Below are 25,955 nucleotides of genomic sequence, written 5' to 3' on the forward strand. Positions count from 1 at the left end.
CATAATACCAAAACCTACTAGATTCTCCATATTCATGAGAGGGCACAAGAGGTAGAAGGGGAAAACAGCCAGCAATACCCTTTGACCAAAAAACTTCAGAATATGCTGATGTGCTGCAGAGTGACTTGCTAAACAAGGAGATAATTAAGAAATCCTCTGTTGATCAAGAATTGCTCCAGAAAAATCTTGTTCATATTGTCAGGAGACCATCACATGCTGGATCCTTAAAATTAAGCCCTAAGGACATAGAAAGGTTATTTCTCAGGATGCTCAAAACCTTATTCTGTAGGTGATATCCCACTCAGTGCTTAAGTGCAGGCACTGGAATTCAAAGACAGAACTTAAGTCCAGAAACATAATGGACTACATTCATTCCTGATGTGTCTTGCACAGTGCCAAGCACACAAATAATATATGACAGTAATGGTTTAATTCTCTTCAAATTATTGGAGGCAGATCAGAAATGAATTTGGCCCCATTACTCGAAAGAGAAAAAGAAAGTGTTGAATGTTGTGAATTATTTAAAGCCAACTCTGTCTTTCCTCTTGAGGTTCAGGGTATGCTCTTCCCTGGATCAATAGGTTTTATTCAAACAAAAATGGAGCAATTACAACTTACAGGATCACTCTATCACCAACCTTCCCAGGCCCAACATCACTCAAGAGTGAGATGCTCTTGGATGATGCACATACTCATATTCTTTATGGTCTGAGTTACACAAAAGGGAGGAGTCTGCTATTTGCAACCAAGTATTAAACATCTGTGCTAGCAATTTCCTTCCCATTTAGCCCCCTGTTCTCTGCCATGCTCAGGTTCTGCTGAGTTTAGCAGAAAGTGTTTGACAAGAAGCCCATTATGCATGGTTCTGGTATTTTCTGATTAATTCCACTTTGGCACCAGTCCCAGGGATGTCAAAGCAAGTCTGAAGTCAACCATGTAGTAACAGTCAATGAAAGAGGATAGAGAACCACCCATACTGATCAGATCCTCTCCTGAGCTTGCCTTCCTTGAGTATGAAGGGTGCTGACACCAGAAGAATTGGCTTTTCTTCTGCTGGGGATTTTTTGTAGCAGGGGAACTGCTGGACTGAAGGAAAGCCCCTTTGTTCCATTTTGCAATTTGAGAGGTGCAGGTTACTAATTCATACAGGCTTGTAGGCAGTGTGAGGAGGAGGAGGAATATTACCACAGTCCCAGGCAAAACACAGAGGACGTGAGATTACATCAAATCACGGGAAAAGTCTGACACAGGTTGGGTAGAAGTGAGAAAAGAGGAAAACGGCCGCTCACTCTCAGTATATAGATTTTTGGTTTTCAGCTGAGAGCTTCCCAGCTCTTGGCTTGAAGACAAAAATCTATTTTCTGTTTGCAGTGGGAACTTTCAGACACCGGATCATAAATGGGTCATGATGGCAGGAGAAACTCATCAGTGAGAAATTCATCATTTATCCACTTCACATGTGTGGGGCAAGACTCCTCATATAAGAGAGAAACAGCAATTAGGAGACTGTGGTATTTTCCAGGACTACTATCCAGAAGCTGTGGCATCTTGTAGCTACTCCCAAACAGTTCTCTCTTTGCTGTGACCTCAGGGAGGGCTGTAGTGCTGCTCCCAGGGGAGCAGAAGAAGAAAAGAGGGGGCAGGATGGGAAAAACATACTCTGGAGGAAGAAAGGTCTATTGCCACAGTTGACTGTCAGGGCTGGTTTTTAACTGTGAAAAGAAAACAGTGACTTCTTTCTGAAGTCATTGCATGAAGAACAGGAGCACGAGGCAGTTGGGCACCAGTCTGCCTTTGTGCAGACCTGCTTTCACCCAGTTTTACCCTGTGCTCACTGTTTGACTGGGTATTCCAGAGCTCAGCAAGGGACACATTTGTCCCACAGGTCAATGTCCCTCAACTGTCAAAATCAGTGAAATTTCTGTTTTGTCAGCATAATTGGATTCCCCTTTTGTTGTGCTATGGAGTGTAACGCTTTCAGAGCCCCTGGTCATAAGAGAAAAGTTGTTTCAACACATCTCTAAATGAGACTGGGATATAAAAGCAAAAAAGCATGACCAGTAATAGAAGTCCAGCAAAGCAGAAGCAGCAAACCTGCTCAGTAATATCTTTCCCAAGCTCAGATGTATTGATTCTTATAGATCCACCAGCAATTCAGAGTCTGAATGCTTGGACTGGCTTATACCTCTGGCTATGAACAGTCCACCTTTACCACACCATCCCCTGAAACCTGCCACGTGCCCATCTGTCCCACAGCACACAGTCCTGTGCCGTGACATAACAGGGCTCAGCAGAGCTGATTCCTCAGGCAGTCCCAGGGGACTGCACAGCAGCTCTCAGTGGGCAAAGCCCCATCACACACTTGGCTGTGAGATCTGCAGCTGGGTCAGAAACCAACACCACCAGGACAAGGCACAGTGGACAAGGAAGTGTGAGCACAGAGAGGAAGCACAAAGAAGAACAGAGGCTCTGAAGGTCTCCAGATCCTTCCCACTTGTATATCCCCACAACTTTACTATGTTGCACAATGCTGACGAAGACAATATTGTTCCTTTTACTGCCCCACCTCCCAACTCATCACAAGACCCTGCTTACCACAATTCAGCACATTTCTTCTAACTTAAAGGTAATTTCAGCTCGCCATGTCCCTCTGAGATCTCTGAAGGTCATGTAGCAAGTCCAGTGGTCCTGTCAATACCCCTCATCAGTGAAGGTGAGAAAAATCCCATGATCCAGCATGGAAATAATCAGCCATTTCTCCCATCGCCTCCTTTTTCTGACTCAGTGATAGCACACACGATCACAGTGTGAGAACAGTCAAAAATCTACCCAGGAGCTATAGAAGTGGTTGTCACCACACCAAGTGAACATCTCATGCCATCAGTTTGCTCCTGCTTGTTCTTCCAGGCACCAGGGTTACATTCTGCCAACCACACAACCACAAGCATTAATGCCACTAGTCATAAACAACCAACCCTGTTAGGAAGTCTGGCAAGGTAAGTGAATGCATAATATAAAATATCACCTTAAAAGTCACCTTAAAAGCAGAAAACCTCATGCAAAATGTCACACACTTGTTTTCAAACGGGTTAACTGAAGAATCATATCACTGGTTTGTGGAGAATCAATTTAGTTGAAACTATATTGTTACCAACATTATGCTCAGTTCTTTTTTTAGGTGCTGCTTCAACACAGTAGGAATTTGTCCCTGGGAGGGGGGCAATTTCTAAATTCTTTAAATGTTGTTCTGATATGGGATTCAAGTAAATCAATGCAAATGCTACCTTTCACTTCAGTGCTTGCTAGAAAAAAACCTCTTTGAGGTAGAGAAATGTGAATCAAACATTTACAAACAGTTACCAGATGCTGAGATTGTTAAAAACATCCCACTCCACATCCATTCCTACACAAATGCACAAGAGAATGACATGAGGTATATTTATCGAATATATCCACTTTGAAGCAACAAAAAAAGCCTTTCAGAACTCTTGACCACATAAGGCTCTGCTTATTTTCCAGTGAGACAGTGCTGACAGATGTGAGGAAATAGAGGCTTTTATTCCTGCCTTCCTTTTATAAATGTTTAAAATTAATTTGGTAAAGAGAACAAACTATTTGAACACGTGTTTATCGCAAAAGAACTCACAAAGGAAACCGGAAAAGAAGCCCAGGAAGATTTTTCTTCCTGGCAATGTTCATTTTCATTCCTAACTCTGAGAAAACTGAGGTGAAGGAAACAGGCAAATGCTTCTGTAAAGTATATTTAATGAGTTCCAAGAGAAGTAAAACACCTCTGCTTAATCATGGGTGGAAATTTCTGCTGGCACAGCAGTAAACATCAAGGGTCTGACTGCCCTGAAGAGCACAGAGCACTGTCCCTGCTTAGCAGAGCAGGTTCAGACACTGCCACTAAGCAAAAGAACAAACATTTATAGTTAACCTTTTCAATGTCACTGTGGCTGGAGAATTTCTTAAAGGCTTAAGTTCTTGAACCGAGATTGTAAGATATTCCACCATTAATACCCTTAAATCCTCTGAGAGAAGTCTCTTGGAAGGACTGCTACAAACAATGCTGTGGGTGCACTGGGTTTAGACACTTCAAAATATGCTTGCATTTAAAGCAGTATCAAGATGTGTTCAACTCAAATGTTGACTGGATTTTTTTTCCATGTGTTTAGCAAGCTGGTTTTGAAGTAAAAAAGGAAAGAAAAAGAGCTGAAACCACAGCAAACACCTGTAAAACTCCAGTGAATCCCTGGGTCTTACCAGCACTGATATGCAGCTCTTTTTCACTTTCTTTAAAAGTGTCCACAGAGCAACATGAAAGTTTATTTCTGGACTCCACGTGAAATATCCTATTTTGTCAGCCACATGACACTACACACAAAAAAGATACAACTAAATGTATAATATAAAAAGTTTATATCTAGCATCCAGACAGCCTGCTCATCATTAGGAATGTGCCAGGCTGCCTTCTGGGACAGAAAATTCTTGTTAAAACATGTTGGTTTGATTGTTATTTCCTGCACTGAAGGAACAAAAGTCGTCATGAGATGCAAGACATAAAGAATGAGCTTAACTGCACAGGATGTAAGAACAAGACAGAAAAGATGAAAACATAAAGGAAGGACCAGACACTACCCAGACATCATTCAGCATCTTCACAGGGATATGAGGAAACAGACTCCAGATTAAAGCACTGAAACCCTTCCTGAAAATGAGAGCTCATGGCTGCAGCAGGGCCCAGTAATAAAATCACATCTTCACACCCCCCCCCTTCACAGCTCTGTGCACTCCCCTTCCGAAGGGCAGGAATCCAGGCTGCCCATAACTTCACACCACGCCAGAAATGAAGCCACAGTATTTTTCCATCCCTGTATTTTGCCTGCACTGCCTGCCTGGTCCCCCCGCAGTAGTTATCTGATGAGAGAGCAATACCCATTAACCCTGCATCACTGATCCTTATCACCAGCCTCCTGCCAGCAATAAAGTGTCCAAGGTTTTCTGTGCAGCTGCATTAGTACAGTCCTTCTTTTACAAAATGCTCCTGGTTTGAGTTGTACTTATAAACCTCTAAAGGACTGTACAGGTAAGCAGGGTGAACACAGGAGCGGAGCTTCGCTTGCAGAAATAAGCTCCCATTCCACCATCACAATACCAGCTGAAAAAAAGGGATAGTCACACAGGAGTCTGAGCTTCCCCAGGTACAAAAAATTCCCTACCTAAACTTACTGCACTTGATTTTCCCTTCTACTGCATCCTTCTAATGACCCAATAAAGTCAGCCACAACTTCCTGTAATTCTTAGCATCTTTGACCTTACCAGTAAATATAAAAAGGAATAAGACCTTATTGCCCAGATTGTTACTGAGATGAATCCCAAATAACTTTAGAATATTTTTCTTCTCACTGCAGAAACAACCTTTCAAAAATATTAGCCTTTCTGAAAACCTATGCACTATTTGCACACATAGAAAACCCATTCACCTGGACCCATCCTCATTACTGAACAACCAAGAAAAAAACCACATTTCCAAAACCTGTGGCTAGGAGAAACACAGAAGACTTGTTCACATTATCCAAAAGTTATATAGAGATCAGAGATTAACTTTCTAAATCAACATAAGGACAATGATGCCTGATTTTAAGCTTCACAGGTGAAAGCACCAGCTTTTTAAGGCTGATTTAAAGTTCACTTTAACTAGAGAGAGAAACACAGCTCTCTAAAGGTCTAATAATACAAAGAGCATTATCCTTAAAAAGGAGAATTCAGTGTTGCTAAGCAATTGATGGCATCTTCAGTGCAAATGCTGAGCTCGAAGCAAGGGAAAGACACAATTTTTAGTATGTAATTAGCTAGGAACTAGCAATTAGTGAATGCCATTACATTTGCCCATTTTCTCATGCACACACAGTACTGATACATCTTCACGGAATGTCCTACCACGGGACAGAGAAGCAGCAGAGACCTAAGAAAAGAATTTATGATAAATAGGACTTGTAAAAACTTCACCTCTGTTTAAATCATACAGAACCACTTTAATAATTGATTTCTCTTTTGGATCATAACTTCACACAGGCAGCATTCATTAGTTTGCTCTATATCTCTCTCTACTTTTGCACTCCAAGTTTGGCCTGGCTTTGCTGCCACTGCCTAATCTGTACTGGTAATCAAAACCTGCTAATTCATTGCATTCAGTGGAGTGATTCCCAAAATGTGACAGCAATCTGTTTGTTAAGCTAATTTCCTTGGTCTTGCATCAAAAGTGGAGCCCTTTTTAGTTATTGTTTCTCTTTCCCGTTCCCCCTTTCCCCTCTGAAAATCAGATGTAGAGTGTATATTTTGCTTTTTGATTCTTCAGCGTGCATGTTTATAGAGCATGTCTCATATCCTCTCCTACATCAAACAGATTCCAGGAGTTATATTACACTCAGAAAAATTAGGGTACCAAAACTGTGCAAAGAGAAAAAAAATACTTCTTCCGTGCCCTGTCACCGTGATTTACAGAAAACACTGCATTAATTTTAAATGCAATAATGTTGAATGGATGATCATTACTCTCTAAAAGCATTTTTATGGAAGACTTGCTAGACCTTCAGATTTGGGCATCTTTGCATAACTAAACAGTCACAAAAGATGCTAAAACCTTCATATGTGGATAAGTAGGAAGAAATAAATAAATGAGTTCTATTTCCACGGCAAGAATACACAAGTCAGGCTCCTTTCTATCCCACCAATTATTTCCCTACCTTTCCCAGCTCTGCAGGCATAGCACACCTTAATATATGAACTGCCACAACTGTAGGGTACAAACAACACACAGTAATTGCAATATTTTCCTTTTGTGAACCAGAATTAGTCTCTCCTGTGAGTGCTTCTGAGTTCAGCCCCAATATGTGCAGAAAGGAAACTGCACAGATCATGCAAACCACACACCAACTGCAGGCTGCCTGCACGCCAGAATAAAGCAACCATTAATTCTTCACTGTGGGAAAATATCGCAAAGGTTAATACACGGCTGGTCAAACCATAGGTATTAAACAATTTTCAATAGCAACCCAGCAGGCTGGAAGTTGTCACTCTTTAACTTAATGATGGCAACTTGCTGTAAGTCTCTACAAAGATGTCACTGGGGTTGCCACTGGCCAGAAAGCACGAAATGCAGCATTGGTAAGAACAAACATAATCAAAGGAGGATCTGCAGTTTTCAGACAAGTAAAATATGCCCATATTATTGTAATGATCTAAATTCAACAGCTTTGTTTAGGTATGAAATCAGCGAAGCAGCGAACATTTGTAACTGCCATAATGTAACCTTTTGATTTCCAGGCTAACCATTGACTTTCACCATTTCATTCCTGCAACATTAGTTTTAGCATTAAAACTTTAAGACCTCATGTGCCTCTCTCTAGCACTCTGGGGCAGCAGGCAATTTCAGATCTGTAAGAGAGAAGGGAAGGACGCAATACTTGGTACAGCGTATGCTGCAAAAACGAGGTGAACCTCCAACAACTGATGCATATCCTGAACTTACCAACCGGACCCTAAAAGTCTCAGTATTTACCTAGAAACAAAATGCATCGCACAAATTAGATTCACTACAACCAAGTTTCATAGCTGGGTGTCAGTGAGCCCCAGAGGGAATATGCTCCATCTGAGTTTTCCATTTGGAGCCTGCACTCGAGTACAGATCTGCTCAGAGCACCGTGCAGACCATTTGCCAGAGCAGCCTCACCTCATTAGGAGTAATGGAGTCATTTCTAAGTATGATCAGGTTTTGTGCACTCTGCCCACTTTGTCCTGTCAGATGCCTCTCAGTCATCACTGCAGAGGGACCAGTGGTTCCTGTTGGGCCACAGGTATTGTAAAACATGAAAGTGTCACTTCCTGATCCTGCAGTCAGGCATGCCTTGTAGCAGTAGGTCTTGGTGAGAGACCCATTGCCCCTCACTTCAATGAAATGGGGTTGTACTTTTAAACCTGGGGGCAGCCTGGCATCAATGTTGTTGTTGGCCTGCTTGTACAATTCAGCAGTGTTCCGTTCTCTGACCCCACAGGACCCTGCACAGCAGGAGCACCCATACAGACTGTATCTGTAGCACTTGATAATAGTAAGCCCAACGATTGTGAAAAGGAAAACGAAGGAGATGGCGCTCAAAGCGATAATGAGATAAAGAGTCATCTCTGAGTAATTGCTCGGACTTTTAAAGTGTCTTCTTCTATCAGGGATGATTTTGGAAACTCTGTCCACCACGGCAACAGTGATGGATACTGATGAGGACATCGGTGGCTCTCCATTGTCTCTGACCTCCACCGTCAGGTTGAAAGTAGGTGCGGTGTCCTCCCCCAGTTTGCGAGTAGTCCTAATCTCCCCAGTATGGAGCTCTATCCTGAACAAACCCGGATCTGAGGTTTGCACCAGGTAGAAGAACAACCAGGCATTTTGTCCTGAGTCTCCATCAATGGCTATAATTTTGGTTACCAAATATCCAGCGTATGCCGAGCGTGGGATCATCTCCAGGGCAGCTGAAGTGTTGGTTGAGGTAGGATACAGAATCTGTGGAGCATGGTCATTCTCATCCACCACGTAGATGTAGACAGTGACAGTGCTGCTCAGTCGTGGGCTCCCGGCATCCTGAGCCTGGACAACCACCTGGAATTCCCTTAGTGTCTCATAGTCAAAGGACCTGACAGCATACATGTTGCCACTATCGGATTTAATGGAGACATAGGAAGCAACAGGTAGCCCTTCAATCTCCCCATCTAGTAGAGAATAGGACACATAGGCATTTTCGGCAACATCTGGGTCAGTGGCTTTGATAGTGCACAGGAAGGCTCCAATAGGGTTGTTCTCAGGGATGTAAACTGAGTACACAGGTTCCTCAAAGTGTGGAGGATTGTCATTGATGTCTGAGATTTTCACACGGATCACCTTCTGGGAGGACAGAGGGGGACTCCCAGAGTCAGTAGCCGTTACTGTGATGTTGTAGGCTGCTGCTTTCTCGTGGTCCAGTTTTCCCTGGGTGACTAAGGTGTAGGAGTTCTTGAAGGAATTGAGTGCAAAGGGGAGGCCGGGGGGAATACGCAGGCTCACCTTCTTGTTCAGCCCTGAGTCCTGATCAGTGACACTCATGAGAGCCACCACAGTTCCTGACTTGGCATCCTCTGGCACTGGGCTGTATAGGGAGGTCAACTCCACCTCAGGAACATTATCATTGGCATCCACAATATTGACCAGCACCTTGCAGTGCCCAGCCAGAGAGACAGGGCCCTGATCAGTGGCTTGTACATAGATCTCATAGGAGGATGCCTCCTCATAGTCCAAAGTGCCATTAACCCTCACCTCCCCTGAATGTGGGTCCACAGTAAAGAGCTGCCTCACCTTCTGTGGGGTGTAGCTGCCAAAGGAGTAGATCACATCCCCATTAGAGCCCTCATCGGGGTCTGAGGCATTGAGTTTGACCACTAGTGTGCCAGGCAGGGAGTTCTCCATGAGGCTCACGGTGTAGGTGGAACGATCAAAGGCAGGAGGGTTGTCATTGGTATCCACAACTCGCACAGAGATCTGGGCTGTACCAGATTTGGGGGGGTCCCCACCATCCACAGCAGTGAGCACCAGCTGCTGCAGGGCACTCTGCTCCCGGTCCAGCGGCTGCTGCAGCACCAGCTCCAGGAGCTTGCTGCCGCTCTGGAAACCTTTCAGGTCCAGGGCAAAGTGCCGGTTGGGGCTGAGCAGGTAGCTCTGCACAGAGTTGGTGCCCACATCAGGGTCCTGGGCACTCTCAATGTGGAAACGGGCCCCGGGCACGGCAGACTCACTGATCTCCAGCCGGTAATCCTGGCGGGGGAACCGCGGCGCGTTGTCATTGATGTCCAGCACCTCCACCTCCACGTTGTGCACCTCGATGGGCTGCTCGATGACCAGCTCCAGGCTGAGGAAGCAGGCGGGGCTCAGCTCGCAGAGCGCCTCGCGGTCCATGCGCTCCCGCACCAGCAGTGCCCCGCGGCCAAGCTCCAGCTCCAGGTACTGCCGGCCGCTGCCCGAGGTGAGCCGCGCTCCCCTGGCCGCCAGCCGCCGCGGATCCACGCCCAGGTCGTTCGCCACGCTGCCCACGAAGGCGCCGTGCGGCAGCTCCTCCCGCACCGAGTAGCGGAGCGGCCCGCCCGCCGCCCGCCCGGCGCACAGCCCCAGCAGCAGCAGCGGGCCCAGCACCGCCGCCCCGCCGCGGCTCCGCCGAGCAGCCGTCGCCATGGCCGGGGCGGGGAGGTGGGTGCGGGAGCCGCCGGAGCCCGGCCCCGGCCCGGCCTCACTCCCCGCCGCCGGCCGGCCGTCTCATGCAAGCGGCGAGCGGCAGCCCCCGGCCGGCACCGGCCCCGCCGCCGCCCGGTCCATGCTCGCCGGCTGCCCCAAGCGCCGGCTCCGACCTCTCTCCCTCCGGCGGCTCCCAGGAGGAGGAGGAGGAGGAGGAGGAAGAAGGAGGAGGGACCGGGACTCGCCGGATCCGCTTTCTCCTGCTCCAGCTGCTGCGCGGGAGGAGGCGGGGGTGGACGCTAAGCCGCGGCTGGCGCCGGATCAGCACCTGGGCCGGGAACAGCGACACGGCGGGAGCCGCCCCCGCGCCCCGCCCGGAGCCCGCGCGGTGTCCCCGCCGCGCCCACGTGTTGCGGCCCCGCGGAGCTCCGGGACCCCTCGTGGAGCCGGGACCCCTCGGGCAGCCGGTGGCCGCGGGCTCTCGCCGCCGAGCCGGGAGGGGCGCGGCTCCTGTGCCGCCCGCGCCGCTCTCCTCGTCTCCGCCCTGGCTTCGCTGCTGAAGCTTTGGGGGCGCGGGGGAGCTGCCAACCGCATTCACTTGTGGACCCGCTGCTGCTGCAGCGCTAAAGTACATCCGCTTGAGAGGGTTAAATCAGCGCAGGGCTCCGAAAAAAAAAAAAAAAAAAAAAAAAAAAAAAGGGCCTCCAGCCAGATCTGTGTGATGCTGCAGTAGGTTTGACGACCTCTTTCTTGGAGACCTGCCCCTCTCTGCTCCCTCGGAGAGTCATCCTTGCTGCAGCACCATCCCCCTGCCCAGCCTCTGTGGGCACCCCTGCGCTGCTTCCACCCTCCTCTGCTCGGCTGAGAGAATTCTGCAAGTCACACCCATGAGTTACGAGTACTGAAGGTGAGCCTCAGTTTCTCATCCAACCCAATACACAGGCTCAAGGTGCAGCTGGAGAGATGATGGAACATGATCTGTTTTCCAGTTGCACTTTTTTCGTCCTCTACCCTTGTGATGCAGGGCTGACAAAAACCAAAGTCAGGAAATTGAACAAACTCAGCAGTGGGGGTGAAGGTGCTGCAGCTGCAACGAGTTATACCCCGATGCCAGCAAAGATAATAAACCTGAGCTTTTGTTCAGACAACACCTTAGTCACGAGGCTGACAGATTTAAGGAGACAAATCATAAGATACAGTCCTTCAGGTGTGCAACTACCTAGTGCAGAAACTGCTTCTCTACTAGAATTTCTTTCCCTGATGGTTCTTTTTCCTTTCTTACCCCAAAAAGTCTTTTGGAACATCCAAAAACTCCTCTCTGGATTGGGATGGTCTATCAAGGGGAGGGGGTGACCCCAACATTGAGCTCAAACCTCTTTCGTTGCCTTTTGTTGGCCTGGGCACCACTCACAGTGTGGGATGATTTTTGAGAGCACTACAAATCTCCAAAGTTTTTACTCTAACATATCTGATGCACAAACCCTGGAGCACAACTGCCCTAATTCTGACTCAGCACCACTAGCAAAGAGTCTATCAGCTTTCATCTGTGGCCACCGTTACCAGAAGAGACAACACGAACAGCAGGATTACCACATATTGGCTGATGGTTCCTTTACTTCTCAGCCCGTTTTTGTGGCCCAAATATTTGCCCTCATATTAATTCTAATGTGACCTGTATCCCAGTATCTCCAATTACTGCTGTCAGGCCACCTAACCCTGTTTATCTTTTTAAGTAGGATAAATGTAGGTCTGTGCAGACCAAGAAGGGCAGATAGAGATGCCAAGTGCCTAGAACACCTGGAAAACTGCCCATTTCAACCAGTTGTCAGGAGCCAAACACTTAAAAAAAAATCAACTTCAATTTTTTTGGCTAGCTACCCGCCTTCAAAACCACAATATTCACAGGTTCAGAACAAAATGCCTTGACAGTCTCACAAAGAAAACCGAGCACCACTAAAAACAAGAAAGCCCCACCCATCAAAAAACACAACACACCGCTAAAAGCTATAAAAGTAAAAGCTACAGCAGCTCTAAAATACATGGACTTTGCGGCTGTGTGTCAAACCAACTTGCAGTCTTCATGTAAATCTGAAGGCTGAAGAGACACACCCTCAGTTTTCCTGACAATCACAATGATTTCATCGAGACAATCCAAGAATCGTCTCTGCCCCACACCTCCCAGGTGTTACACCCACAAAGTCCCCAAACAAAGACACAAAGCAGCAATAGAGGGCCAAAAGCCAAAGCAATACTGGCAACTCCTAAGGCCCTGCCTTAAGGAAGATGTTGATAAGGACTCTGCAGGAAATGGACAATGCCCATGCTAAGAGGTGGTGGAAAAATAAAACTTGTCTTTGTAGGCAACAGCTTTCTAGTCACAGGTTGATTTTACTCAGTGTGTGAACGAAACGCAGCGATCACACATCCAAAGGGGTTTAATACCGGCAAGGAATCTTTCACACTGTTTCTGAACCTCAATGAGTTACTTTTGGTAGACATTCAGGCCCTGCAACAGAGTATTTCAGTGAGGAAGGGCTGAACCCTCAAATGGAATCCGCAAACGGAACCCTCAAATCCTGGCCCACCTCGCTATTTGCACATTACCTCGGTTCATCTTTCCTCATGTCCCGTCTCTCAGTGGGCAGCTAAGACTGTGCACATCCAAAGTTTTGCAAAACACCACAGAATGTAAAACTGAACAGAGATAATGCACACATACTCCATAATATTTTCATTCCCATCAAACATGTCCCTAAACCTCAGGTTCTTAGAAAAATTTTCTCCTGCTCTCAGAATTGGAAGATCTAGGGTTGTCTGGCCTCTTGCCTTTTTGTAAGTTTTACAGCACCAATAAAATAGTTACTTTGAAATTCATTGTATATATTAATACTGTAGCTTGGCTTATTTACAGTAGCACTGTACAAATGTCAGTCTTTCTCAAAATACTTGCTTTATGCAGTTTATGCTGACTACACACTTTATAGGTGATATACTGAAATGTGTTCTGTTCTGATTAAATGTTTCCCAAGTCTCTTTAAATCCATATAAAAGTCATCAATTGCCATAATAATTTTAGTTATTTCCATCAGCTTCAGTGGTAATGCTGAGTCAGTTCTGCAGGCCATGATTTTTAGTTCAAGAAAAACTCCCATTGAGAAAATACATCAGGATCTGGTCTGTAGTAATATTGATCTTTCTAATGAAAGACAAAAACTGAAACAGAGAAAAATATAATTTCTGTTTCAATTGAACTAAGGCTTAGGAGCCTCCTACTTTTCTTTTTCCCGAAGTTTTATTTTTCAGGAATTTCTTGAAATTTCATCCAACTCAAATTTTGAAACACCTTCAAATCTCACTAAAGACAAATGTACCCAGTGAGTTCAGAACAATGCACACAAGCAAGAGCATCAGAATTCATCCCTGCAGCAAAACCAGCTGATAAACCTGATAACCTCTGAAGTGATTGGATACTGCCTCTATGCAGTATCTATCTACACAAGCCACTGAGCTTTGCTGACATTCAAAAACTGCACCACTTTAATTAGCTTAGCGAAATTAAATGGTACAAGAACAAACATACAGGTGGAGCAAAGTATACACTGATTTTACCAAGTCCTGCACAAGAAAATTAGGCATTTATCAAGACAGTAATACATTGATACATTTCTATGTAGTAATATAAACTATTTTAGAATGAAAAGCCCTCACATTCATGTGCAAGTCTTCTTTGAAACAGTTCTACATAGAGATAAGCCTGAATTAGCAGCAGTCTAATGCAGCACCACAGAAATATTTCTGTGTGCAGATATTTCTCTTCACAGTGCTACAATTATACACCGATTGTTCTGTAGGTATTTGGGCCCTTGAGAACGGGGGCCATTTCAAATCATATTTGTAAAAGCAGTATTTTTCTGTAACGTTGAAACAAGAATCACATAAATTTGCTTGGGCAGCAATAAATCTATGTTCAATTTGCTTCACTGCAGACCACTGTGCAAAGCCCCTCCTCTGGCTAATTCTGAGTGTCACAGTGAGAAAGACAAACTAGAAAACAGGGAGATGTTAAAATACAATACGTAAACTGAGGTACTCCAAGGTATTTTGGCATTTACTTCTTTGTAAATAATTTCGCCCCCAGTAACTCATACCCCTTTAACATTAAACTCAGTGACTCAGTGCAATGATGTAGCTCCTTTCTGAACTGGTGGGAAGGCACCAGCTCCAAGCACTGGGCTCCATGGATTTCTGCATGAACCTGTCAGCTCACAGATTACTAGCAGCAAGGAGACTGCTTGAATATGTATAAATGCACACACAATTTCTACCCACTGATACAACTCTGTGCAAAAAAATATGGAGACAAGTCCACAGAATCCTTATAGTTTAGCCATTAACAAATAGGTAAGTGGGGTCATTCTGCAGAAAAAAACCTAGATTTTCTCTAAATGCCTGCTTGTATGTGGTGCCTGCAATTTGTCTGCCTTACTTAGAATTAAATCAAGAGCAGAGAAAGGAACATCCATCAGTCGCGGGCCAGATTATATCAACCAAAGTGGAAAACAATATTGATAAATCGTAAGGGAATGACAAATTTGTGGAGTTTCTTACATAAAGTTGTTCTGTTGTTTTTTGGTTTTTTTTTTTTTCCAGTGAAATGGGCAACTGTAGCACCATTTTCTAGTCCAAAGGTATTCATGAGATCTATGGGAAAAAAACATTTTGATATTTTCTGAGGACACTCATACTTCTTCAGTCCAACCCCATCTTTCACTTCATATTTTTGGGATTCCTACAATCTCCTGCACCCTACTTACTTGAGTCAGGTCCCCCCCTCCACTGTTCTCTGAAGGAGACTACATAGAAAATGTTTTCTGGTGACTTCCCAAGTCTCAAGCACTATCTGATCAGGAAGATACTGCCTAGAATAAGGCAGTGGAAAGGCAGGAGTGAGAAGGAATCATACCCTACAGTGTCTCCCTGCCTGACAAGCCTCCATCAGTCCCAATTTAGCAATCTGAGCTCAGAGATCCCAAAATAAGACAGAGTAGGTTGTGCAGTCAGACAGTCTGGACAGAGCCACTGAGAAACCCCTAAACAGAGCCCTGCAGTTAAACCAGATCCCTTCCAGTGTATGGTCTGCATTCTCCATATGGAATTTCCTGGGGACATGAGATTCCCACTTTTCCTAAAAATACTGCAAAATGCCTCCCTGAGGCAATGTCAGCTACTTGTTTCTACACTCAGCTTCTTTGCTCCTCTGTTCAAGTCATCTTCCACAGTTGAATTACTTGTTGACAAGTCATCTTTTCATTTGGAACCTGCCTCTCCCATGTTTGAAATAGATAGGTCCTATGCCAAATTGCTCAGTTGGATTGGCTCTGCTCTTCATGTCTTTCCTTAAATCCATTTTCCCCATTGGTGTGACTCTAACTAGTGAGAATTTCTTTTTCTATCACAAGCATCTGAAGCCAGGCTATTTAAAACATTGCTGTTATGGGAACCAAGGCTGCTAAACAGCCAGAAAAAATCCTATTTGTATTTAGGTCACAATTTCTTTGCAGTAGCATATTTGCTTGTTCTAGAAAATGACATGTAAAGAAAAAGAAGTGGTAGGTTGGGGTATGGAGAGGGATTGGTGCTATAAATCTGAATTCAGATAAACCACAAAGATAAACAGAAAAAAAAATTTCTTTTCTTCTTTTGGTTGCCAGAGAACATTCAATTATTTCTCACTTCTAGTCTAAAATTTAAGGGTGGATATCTCTGACTCATTCTGTCTGTCTTCTGCTATTTTTTTCTGATGACTTAAAAACCCTTTCAGTAATTTATTGCCCACATCACATATTGTGCTGTTCTAAGTGGAAGGACATTAACAACTTGGACACTGACAAAATAACTTTCACCTTTCTAAGGTCACCACAAAGCCTGTAAGTGCTACTTCTACTGCCTAATATTGTCTTGAAGGTTTTGTTTGGGGTGTTTTCCTTTGTCTCTCTTTAGAGCCACAGTCTTTACCACACTTACATGCAGGCTGTGATCCTTCAGCTCAAGCAATCACCACTAAATTTCAGCTCAGTGAACTGGTTGTAAGGCATGTTGTAGTCAAACAAATCTCTTCCAGATGATTAAAATTTAATTTGTTTCTCAGCTCTGGCTACTGTCTCCTCCCTGTACTTACATTTGTGGGTGTTCCACATCCCTCTTTAGAGTTTGAGAACTGGGATAAGGTGACAGGGTAGCTCTGACCCTCTTGAAACTGTATCTGAATGTTGAACCAGGTATGTACATATGAATTCACAAGTGAATAAGAGCAATTGCCCAGAAATGAAGACTCAGTTCAGTTTTCTGGTTTAAGGAGTTCTAACTCCTGTCCTCATCTCTCTAGAAAACGCTTTAATCATAGGCCACTGGATGTCCTCTGCCTCCTTATTTAAACAAGACAAAAATTTGTGCCATTTCAGATCAGACAACCACAATATAAGGAGTATCATCCTGTATCCTAACGTGAGGTACTCACTTGGAAAGGGAGATCATAGAAACCTGCTTATGCTCCAAGAAGTTTAATTAACTTTATACTGACCCACCTTGCGACATAATCCACAGTAGAACTAGTTCCAGTGTTTTATAACTTTTGTGTTATTGCTTATACCCACTCATCTATTCCACCTATTTATTCTTTCATAATAATTTGTTCCATATATTTTCCTGTATTATTAGCCACAGCCTAACTTCAGCTTCCCATCTTCTATTTCTACTACCATCCTTTTTTTTTTTTTTTTTTTTTTTTTTTTTTTTTTTTTTTTTTTTTTTTTTTTTTTTTTTTTTTTTTTTTTTTTTTTTCATTTTGGTTTCTATACTTTTCTCCATCTTCTCTTCTTCCACTGAATATTCTCCCCTTCCCTTTCCATCTTCTACCTCTAGCACGTTCAGTCATTTTCTACTCCATTTTCAGTCAGTCCTCCTACCTCTTTCACTTTTGCTTGAGTCATCCACTCAGTTTCTCCCTTTATGTTGATTTTCCATATTTCTTTCCCCTCAGCATCCTAGCACCTTTGCATTTGTCCTTCTGGATAGACAAGAAACAGACTGTGTTCCTAAATGATGCTGATAAGGTACGCTGTTGGCTCCTTTTCCCTTCACTTTTGTCTACAAAATTCAGATAAAGTAGGAAGCTAAGCAACAAACAGTAGCACAGAACCAATGGCAATGGAGATCCAGGTATAAAAATAGAGGGTGAGAATCAAAAGTACAGGCAAAGAGTAATATGAGGAACAGTCACCTTCTTCACTGCTGAGAAGGACCAAAGGCATTTTCTTTAGAGCCTCTCAGTGCATCTCCTTAAGAGGCAAAAGAGGTCAGGTTTGCATTATAGAAGACTATACAAGTACCCAAGCATTCCCTCTCTTGAAAACACATCCTAATTTACATCTGTTACTTTTATTTCTGCTCCCTGCTTGCTCCTCAGTGCCTTTCAGAAGTTAACTGCCTAAACCTGACTCTGCCTGCTTTGGATGTAACAAGGAGCTGCGAGTCCTGCAGGTTTGGAATCACACTGTTTTAATGATGCCTTTGAGTCTGCTAGAAATATTGACCGTCAATGCCCTCGCTGTAACCTGCACACCTTGTGCTGGATCAGATTTTGCTTTTTGGGAGGTTGGTGTTTTCTCCCCCTTCATTTGCACTTTTCTTTCTTGCCCTCCTGGCTCCCCTAATGACTTCTGCAGGTTTGTTACATTTCCTAACAGCATCTCCATAAACTCTCTTGATCCACGAAAGGACAAGTTACAAAATGATAAATTCAAGTCATAAAAGCCTATCTTATGCTTTGGTTACAATGCTTAATTTATGGAGCCCTGTATCTGGGCAATCATAGTCGGTTCAGGGCCACAAAACTGCACAAAAAGACATGGTGAAAATCTCCTTTTCTCAGCAGAGCTGCCCTGCTGAGGCACTAACAGGATTACCCCTTGTGCTGAATGGTTAACTCATGCTTTTGTTACTCAAAGATACTTTCAGTGCAACTTTCTTTTACAAGCCTGCCTAATCCATCCTTAGCACATCTTCAAGTTATCCAAAATGTTGCAGACCTTTCACTGACTAAAAACAAACAAACAAAATCCCAAACCCAAAGCAAAACAAACAAAACCAAACAAAATCTCCAAACCAAAAAAAAAAAAAAAAAAAAAAAAAAAAAAAAAAAAAAAAAAAAAAAAAAAGGAGACAAGAAAGAACTGAGGCTCACCTGTCTCACACCTGCTACCACTCTCCCTCCTGGTATTTTCAAAACACCAGCTGAAGCAGACAATTAACCTATTAACCTACAACTGGGCTGCTAAAATCAAGTGCACCTTCTCCACAAAGCAGACCTACGTGCAACTTCAGTCCCATGTGACAACTAAAATGTAGCTTAAAGTGTTTTGTGTTTATTCCCTGTGCAGGAGTGCATTCCACTACACATTCACCATACTGCCTGCAGCCATTCCAGACAGCCCAAAACACAAGTAGAAAGCAAAGATGCTCAGCTAGAAAATGGATAGATCATCCAGTGCTTACAGCTAAGTTGTCTTCACACTGCTCTAAATTTTTTCCAGCAGCTGAGTCACAGTTCTGTCCTTTCTTTCTCCATCACACATAGAATCATGGAACAGTTTGGGGTTGAAAGGACCATTAAGAACATTTCATTGCAACCCTCTGCCATGGGCAGGGACACCTTTCACTAGACCTGGTTGCCCCAAGCCCCATCCAAGCTGGCCTTGAACACTTCCAGGGATGGGGCAGCCACAGCTTCTCTGGGCAACCTGTGCCAGGGCCTGCCCACCCTCACAGGGGAGAATTTCTTCCTACTCTCTCCACACCTCTACTCCAAAGCTGTATGGGAGGTTCTCTCTGAGCTACAAGGGTCTGTTCCAAACCACCAAGATATTCTTACACAGCAGCAAGCTACAACTTGCTCCTGAAGCTAAATATGTAAAGCAGCACATAAAAGATGGTCAGAATTTCTCAATTTAAAATCAGACCCAAAATGCTCCCGTACTGAGTTGTACAGAGCTGCCCTAAATTTCTCAAATTAACAGAGTAAGTTCTACTTAGTCGGAGTTAAAGGAGTATCAATGACTTCTTCTTCCAAGGTTATACTTTAGAATTAACAGCTTAATTGCTCTTTTCTAAGATGTTGGACAAAGCCAATTTCAAATTTGCAAGGAAATTAAATCATTAGATCTACGCTTTTAAAAACATAGAAGTGAAGCAAATCATCACCTCTGCCTCTGGCTGGTGCCCTCAGACACAAGTCCCATGCTTTCTGCAGCCAGAGGTTGAGAGAGAGAAGGTAGAATTGCTCTGCCCAGGACACCCCAACAATCCCACCCTGTCCCTGACAGGGGAATTGTCCAAACCCTCCTGGAGCTCTGGCAGCCTTGGGGTTGTGCCCACTGCCCTGGGGAGCCTGTTCAGTGCCAACCACCCTCTGGGGGAAGAACCTTTTGCTGAGATCCAACCTAAACCTCCCCTGACACAGCTCCAGCCATTCCCTGGGTCCTGTCACTGGTCACACACAGAGCAGAGATCAGAGCCTGCCCCTCTGCTGACACTCATGACGAAATTGTAACTGCTGTAATATCTCCCTTCAGTCTCCTCTTCCCCTCTTTCCTCCTCTTGAGGAAAATCTCCATAACAGAATCAACACAGCTTTTGGCACAAATCTGAAAGACTCTACTCAGCAACGTGGGCAAATACCCAACAACCCTCTACTCTTCCCCCCCTTGCAGTTGCATTTTCAGCTGCAGTTCTGATACAACTGCCACGTCTCCAGTACCCAGACAGAAAATTAAACCCCTGCAACTATTTTAAAGAGCAGCTGAGAGCCATAAAGGAGGCAGGAGGGGGATTAAAGCACAGGCCCCACAGAACATACTGAATCTGTGAGGATTTTTTAAATAAGACCAGTATGCTGCTCCACAGCTTTCTGTATTCGATGTGTCTGCATGGGAATGGCTGAGCAAGGAAAGTAGGGCAGGAAAATATTTCATTTTGTTTGCTAATTCTCAGCAGGCATTTCTGAGCTTAGAAGATTTTTTACTTCAAATCCTATTACAAAAATCCTTTGGCCCAAACTCTGCTGTTCTTGGACTATTTTTAGCCCTATAACCACATATATGATGGGCAAAATGTTAATACTGCAGATTCTGCTGATATTAACTGACCTCAGGACACGTCCCATTGATTTCCTTACTCAGCAGAACCAGGAGCAGCATTTGACCCTGACTTACACTCTCTGCTAATGATTTTGGTTTATATTTGTGTTTCTCTTCAGGGTCCTGGCACACAGCGGGATTCCACACCCTCCTCCCTCCCAACTCTATCCTAAATAGATATGCAAAAGCTTGTTCTATTTTCCTCTGTTGACATGGAATCTACGTTCCAGCCATCTTATACCCTTTACTGCACTTCCACAATCTCAGTCATATTTGATAAGGTTATCACAACAGCACAGAGAACTGGATTCCAACTGTGCACTTACAAGTAGTACCTGATAACGTGCCAAAATAATCTGACAATAATTCTATGGGGGGGAAAAAAAAGGGCAAAAATTTAGCTTTCTCATTTTTTGAGTTCATATCCTGTAACTAATCTGAGTTTTTTCTGTCTGTAATCCATGGTATTTTGCTTGCACCCATTTATTTTCTTTTCTTTCACGTGCAGAGATTTGGGAAAAAAAATAATATATTTACAATTATTACATAAAGATAGCGTGACTAAGTTTATGCACATGTGAAAGCACACAAAGAAAATACAAAATAAGGAATAGCAGGAAAATTATGCATTAATTACTACAGAGGAGCCTACATGGAGTTTTAATCCAAATGAATACAGAGCAACAAAATTACCCAAAATAAGTTTCCAAGAAGATGGAGAAGAAAACTGGAGCCTTAAAATGCACAGCAGGGGAATACTAGAGGAATGGGGAATTAAAGAATTTTATCCCAGACATATAAAGGGGTGAGACAAAATGATGCAACAAATCCCAAATATCCTTAAGGGAATCAATGGCAAATCCCAGGTCAGTTTTTTCACCAGGGAATGAGACTGTGAGCCACGACAGCAAATGTCCCCTTCCTTCTGCACTGAACACAAGTGATCCTGGTCACCATCAGGCCCATGAGCTAATGCTTGGGCATATGTGGGTGTGAGTGTGCAAAAAAAATCATTGAAAAATGAGTGGGATTGGGAAACTTCAGAGATTTTGCAGAAGAAAAATCACTTTTCGGTGCCACAAGATCTCACATTCAGTTCTGTTATAATAATTTCCTACGTAACAATTCCAGATTCTTCTTTGTGAGACTGAATTTGCAGACAAGGTCAGATCCTGAGAGGGTTCAGTCTGAAAGGATGGGACTCAGCAATAGCCAGAAGATGCTGTGAGAAACCAACAAAACAGACAACACTGTGTGGAAGGGCCCAGAGAAGAACAGGCAATCGTAATTTCCACAACCCAGAGAGACTTTAAGAAAGGGTTGAGGGCACAGCTGTATTAACTCTGCTCCAAGTCCACTTCCCCACCTGCACACAGACATCAGCACCAGCTCCTTCACCCCTTTTCACAGTTCCTCCCTCTCCAGCACTGGCTCCAGGCAGCTGGAGAGGCTGCAAGGAACAGAGCAGGAGGGAGATGAGATGGGAACAGTCAGCAGCATCTCTCAACTCATTCCCTGGATGGGAACAGCAGCAGGGAATGAGGCAGTGGCAAGCAGACCTTAGGGAACACCAGAACTGTAATGGCACATCCAATATTTAAAAAAGAGCTTGGCATGAAAAATACTCTGTGTGGCACAGGCTGACAGGCACAACTTGGGGTGGAACAGTGGCCAAGGTATTAAGAAGATGACAGAAGGCCACTGGTCACAGCTGCCCACCTCAGGACCTGTGTCTCCATCTTCAGCACTGCTGAGACAGCTCTGTCAGATTCAGCAGTGCAACAAATTCACCTCTGATTCACAGCACATAAGAGCATCTACTTGAAAGGGGAGGCAACAAAAAGGGAAGATTCTATATATGAGGTCAGGCAGACTATGACCAGAAGCCCAGAGGAAGCCCTGAGAAGCAGTGGCTCTCATGAAGTAACAAGAAGGCAAAAGAAGTACCCTGGAGCTAAAATGGAGCTTTAGAAATCAGGACAAGACAAAAGCAAGGTGGAAGCAGAAGCAGTTGATTATGACATAAAAGCAGGAGGTCAGGGGAGCTGGGTTCTGTTCGCTGTTACATCAGGGGCTTCATGATTTTTGGCAAGTATTTTCATTCCAAAGATGTCAGCAATATCTGGGCTCAAATGGCTGCAAGGTTTAAAGCACTGCTGTAAAGGATACTTGGATGTTCTCAAGGAATAAGGTACATATAAATATGTGTAATTTATTATTTATAATGGGTGCTGAAGAGAGATAACTGTTTGGGGATTTTTAAGTAAGCATTAAGCAAATCTGTTTTCAAACTTCCCTTTGGAATCCTTAAAACCTCAGTGACACAAAATATTTATGATCTGAATTCAGTAAGAGTTCAATATTTGTTTCCTTGAGCACAAAAGTTCTTACTGAATAGATCAGAGTGGTTGACCTAATGAAATATTCCTTTAAAAGCTGGGCCATATCCGGTGTTAGATGTTAGATGTCACAAGTTAGTGCTATTAGTATTAATGCAGAATTACCTTATGCATTTTGCATGGATCATACACTTGACAAAATCCTTCTGTACTGAGGGAAACCCACGTTGTCTGTACCTGTTCCTGCAGCTGCAGGCAGTGGCTCTGTGACGCAGAGGGCAGGGTATCCTGCCTGGTCCTCAGCTGCTCTTCCAGAAGGGCACAGATCTCCCAGCTTTACAGGGATACATCTTTTAGCTCTGTTAACCTCAAATAACATCAGACCTCCAGCTTTTAACGACTCAGCTGATCTCAGTGTATTTCTTCCATCATCGAATAGAGAAACTGCAGCAGGACATGGGAGACTCTGAGTGATAAGCAGGGATGATGATATCAAATGTACCCACTGAAATCAATCCCCTCTCCTTGTACTAATCAAAACATTGTCCTCTACAACCAGATAAACCTGCAGTGTCTCAGCATGATTCTTCTCACTTAATGCTTTGTACACTGTGCTTTTTGGAAACAGATTTTAGGACTGAGCATTTGGAATGCAAATTGTTACTGGCTACATGGTTAGGAAAAAAACTAAGATAATAATCCAGCAACACCAGTGTTCCTCCTGGGTTTCTTTGTCACACTGAACACTGGCTAAAACCATAACGTTTAGAGGCCTATTAGTCCAGTTCACTGGACCATATCCCCCCAGACCACTTTTCACAGTGGTCAGGGTTTCAGTCTCCAGCCAACAGAGTCAAAGTTTGCGAGAACAAAAAAGGCAGCCTGGTTCTGTGTCTGCAAAGGACACACTGGGAACAGAAGACTGAGTCTGGTCCCTCTCTCAGGGGGTTATATATTTTTAATCAGCATGAAGTTTGAAAACATTTCCAGGAGTAGGAACCAGACATCAGGAGAAGGTGAGGAAAGAGTTACAAGCACTAGGGAGGGCAAAATGAAAACAGAAAGAGAGGAAAAAAAAAAAAAGATATGGAAAGACAGGGAGGCATAAACCAATCCATATTTCTATCCTTTGGGTACTTGATCCTTCAACCATGAACACCACAGTTATTTTCTTGCTGTGCATACAGTAGGAGCAATATTGATATTGTATTTTCACCAAAGACTTTCAGTTCTCCTTTAGTCCTTCATTCAGAAGAATTCTGGCACATAAACCCACCCAGAATGGGAACTTTGCCAAATGATAATACTGCTGAGTTATTTCCTGGGGTTTATGCTGCTGCAATACAAAAGCCTGTGCACTCTTCAGCCTTGCTAGAATCTCTTTGAAACAATGCATCTTCACTCCAGGTGGAAGTATTAAAAGCTGCTAAATTTCTGAGCTATCAAATACTTTATCTGTTATCTTTCATTCTGATACTTCTGTTTAATTACTACACTGTTGCATCATGCAATTACTTTAGTTAAGCTGTTTATTTGTGCTCATCTTCGGTACTTATTTGTTCCCTTCTCTGTTCTCAGTTTCTTACACTCTATTAATGTGTTTTTAGTGACACTGTGAAACTAGTCCCCCACATGAAGCTTCATACAGCCTATTTGTTCAAGAACTAATGGCACATTTCCTACTGATGAACCTCCTTTGTGGGGTAACTGACCCTCAAGGCTTACAAGCCTTTGAAGTTTTAAGCCAAATTTCTTTTTATGGGAGATTAAAAAATAATCATGTCCTTGTCCAGCCAAAACACATATCCAGACCTGGAAGACACAAATAGAGGACACTGACATAGCAAATACTCAGTTAATCTAAGTACTCATTACACCATTTTTCTCCATTGATATATTTCTAAGGATTGGGTTTTTGATTAGCAATTCATCTAAAATTCAGTCACATCACAATCCAAACATGTATTTTTAATATACTTTTATACTTTTCTACTAGTGAATAAAACAGTACTTGCTAAATATCTCAAGGATTTACCATTTATATTCTCATCTGACAGACTCTTCTTTCCTCAGTCATACACATGGCCCTTTGCAACATCTCTAAGAAATTCTGGCTGTGCTTTTTGAGCACAGGTGGCAAAATCAATACTTGCCATTCCTTGTATGATGCTGTCAATACTCCCCCAGAACCACCACAAGTACCTTGACCAATGCATTTTCTTGTCGATGGAAACACCCAAGCAGCTGATGAGTCGTGCTGCAATCCACGTGTTTCCTCCTCAGCCACAGCCCATTCATTAGATCCCACTTGTATTAAAATAAACTATTTAAATTCTAGCCCAAAATGTGATTGTATTGTTAAAGGATATCTGCTGGGTGGTTGGAACCCAACCCAATGCCCCAGGGAATGGGGTCTCTGCCCAGGCTGAGAGATGCAGCTGCTGCTCCCTCGCTTGCAGGTTCAACCAGCAGCAAAGCTGAGCACGTGTCCCAGTGACACACAGACATCCACACACGGCAATGACACGGTCAGTCACACAGACTGACACAGCCAAGGGGTTGCCTTCCACCACCCCTGTACAGGACTCCCTTTCCTAAACCTTCTGCACTGAGATCCTGGACCCTCCCTCTCCCCGTGCTCTGGTCCTGGGCTGGGCACTGTGTTTGCTTGTTGGTTTTTTTTCCTCCCAGTCCTTCTTAGTTTCAGCCCCAGCTTTGGTCTGGGCCACATCATACAACTGCAATTACTGGAAGGTCCTGCCAGCTCTTGGCTGAAGCAGGGCTCTCTGCTGGCAGGACTCAGAGGGAACCGAGCTTTCCAGCTCTTGCTATTATCTACCAAGTAGAGTGAACAATAATTTCTCAAAAGCTTGTAACTCAGCCAACCTTAGCAGCTCTTAATGGCTATCAAACATGACACAAAGACCACTTCCTAACAAATAACAAGTCCTTTATCCAAAACGTACTTCAACAAGGCTTTTAAAGGGAAGATCAGACACGTTCTGCATGAAAAGCAGCGCGGGCAGCAGGTCAAGGCAGGGGATTCTGCCCTTCTTCTCTGCTCTGGTGAGTCCTCACCTGCAGTGCTGCCTCCAACTCTGGGGTGCCCAGCAGAGGAAGGACATGGACCTGCTGGAGCCCATCCAGAGAAGGCACCAAGATGATCAGAGG

At 44.0% G+C, this 25,955-nt stretch overlaps 1 protein-coding gene across 2 annotated transcripts in view; it reads right to left on the reverse strand.

Moving 5' to 3' along the window:
* Nucleotides 1-25,955, reverse strand: part of LOC114069640 (protocadherin alpha-C1-like) — a 76,500-nt gene that overhangs the window by 37,033 nt on the left and 13,512 nt on the right. The window lies entirely within an intron of this gene.

The sequence above is a fragment of the Empidonax traillii genome, unplaced genomic scaffold, assembly GCF_003031625.1.
Source record: "Empidonax traillii isolate 1590-97213 ecotype Southwest subspecies unplaced genomic scaffold, ASM303162v1 scaffold1323:size195977, whole genome shotgun sequence".
Lineage (NCBI taxonomy): Eukaryota > Metazoa > Chordata > Aves > Passeriformes > Tyrannidae > Empidonax > Empidonax traillii.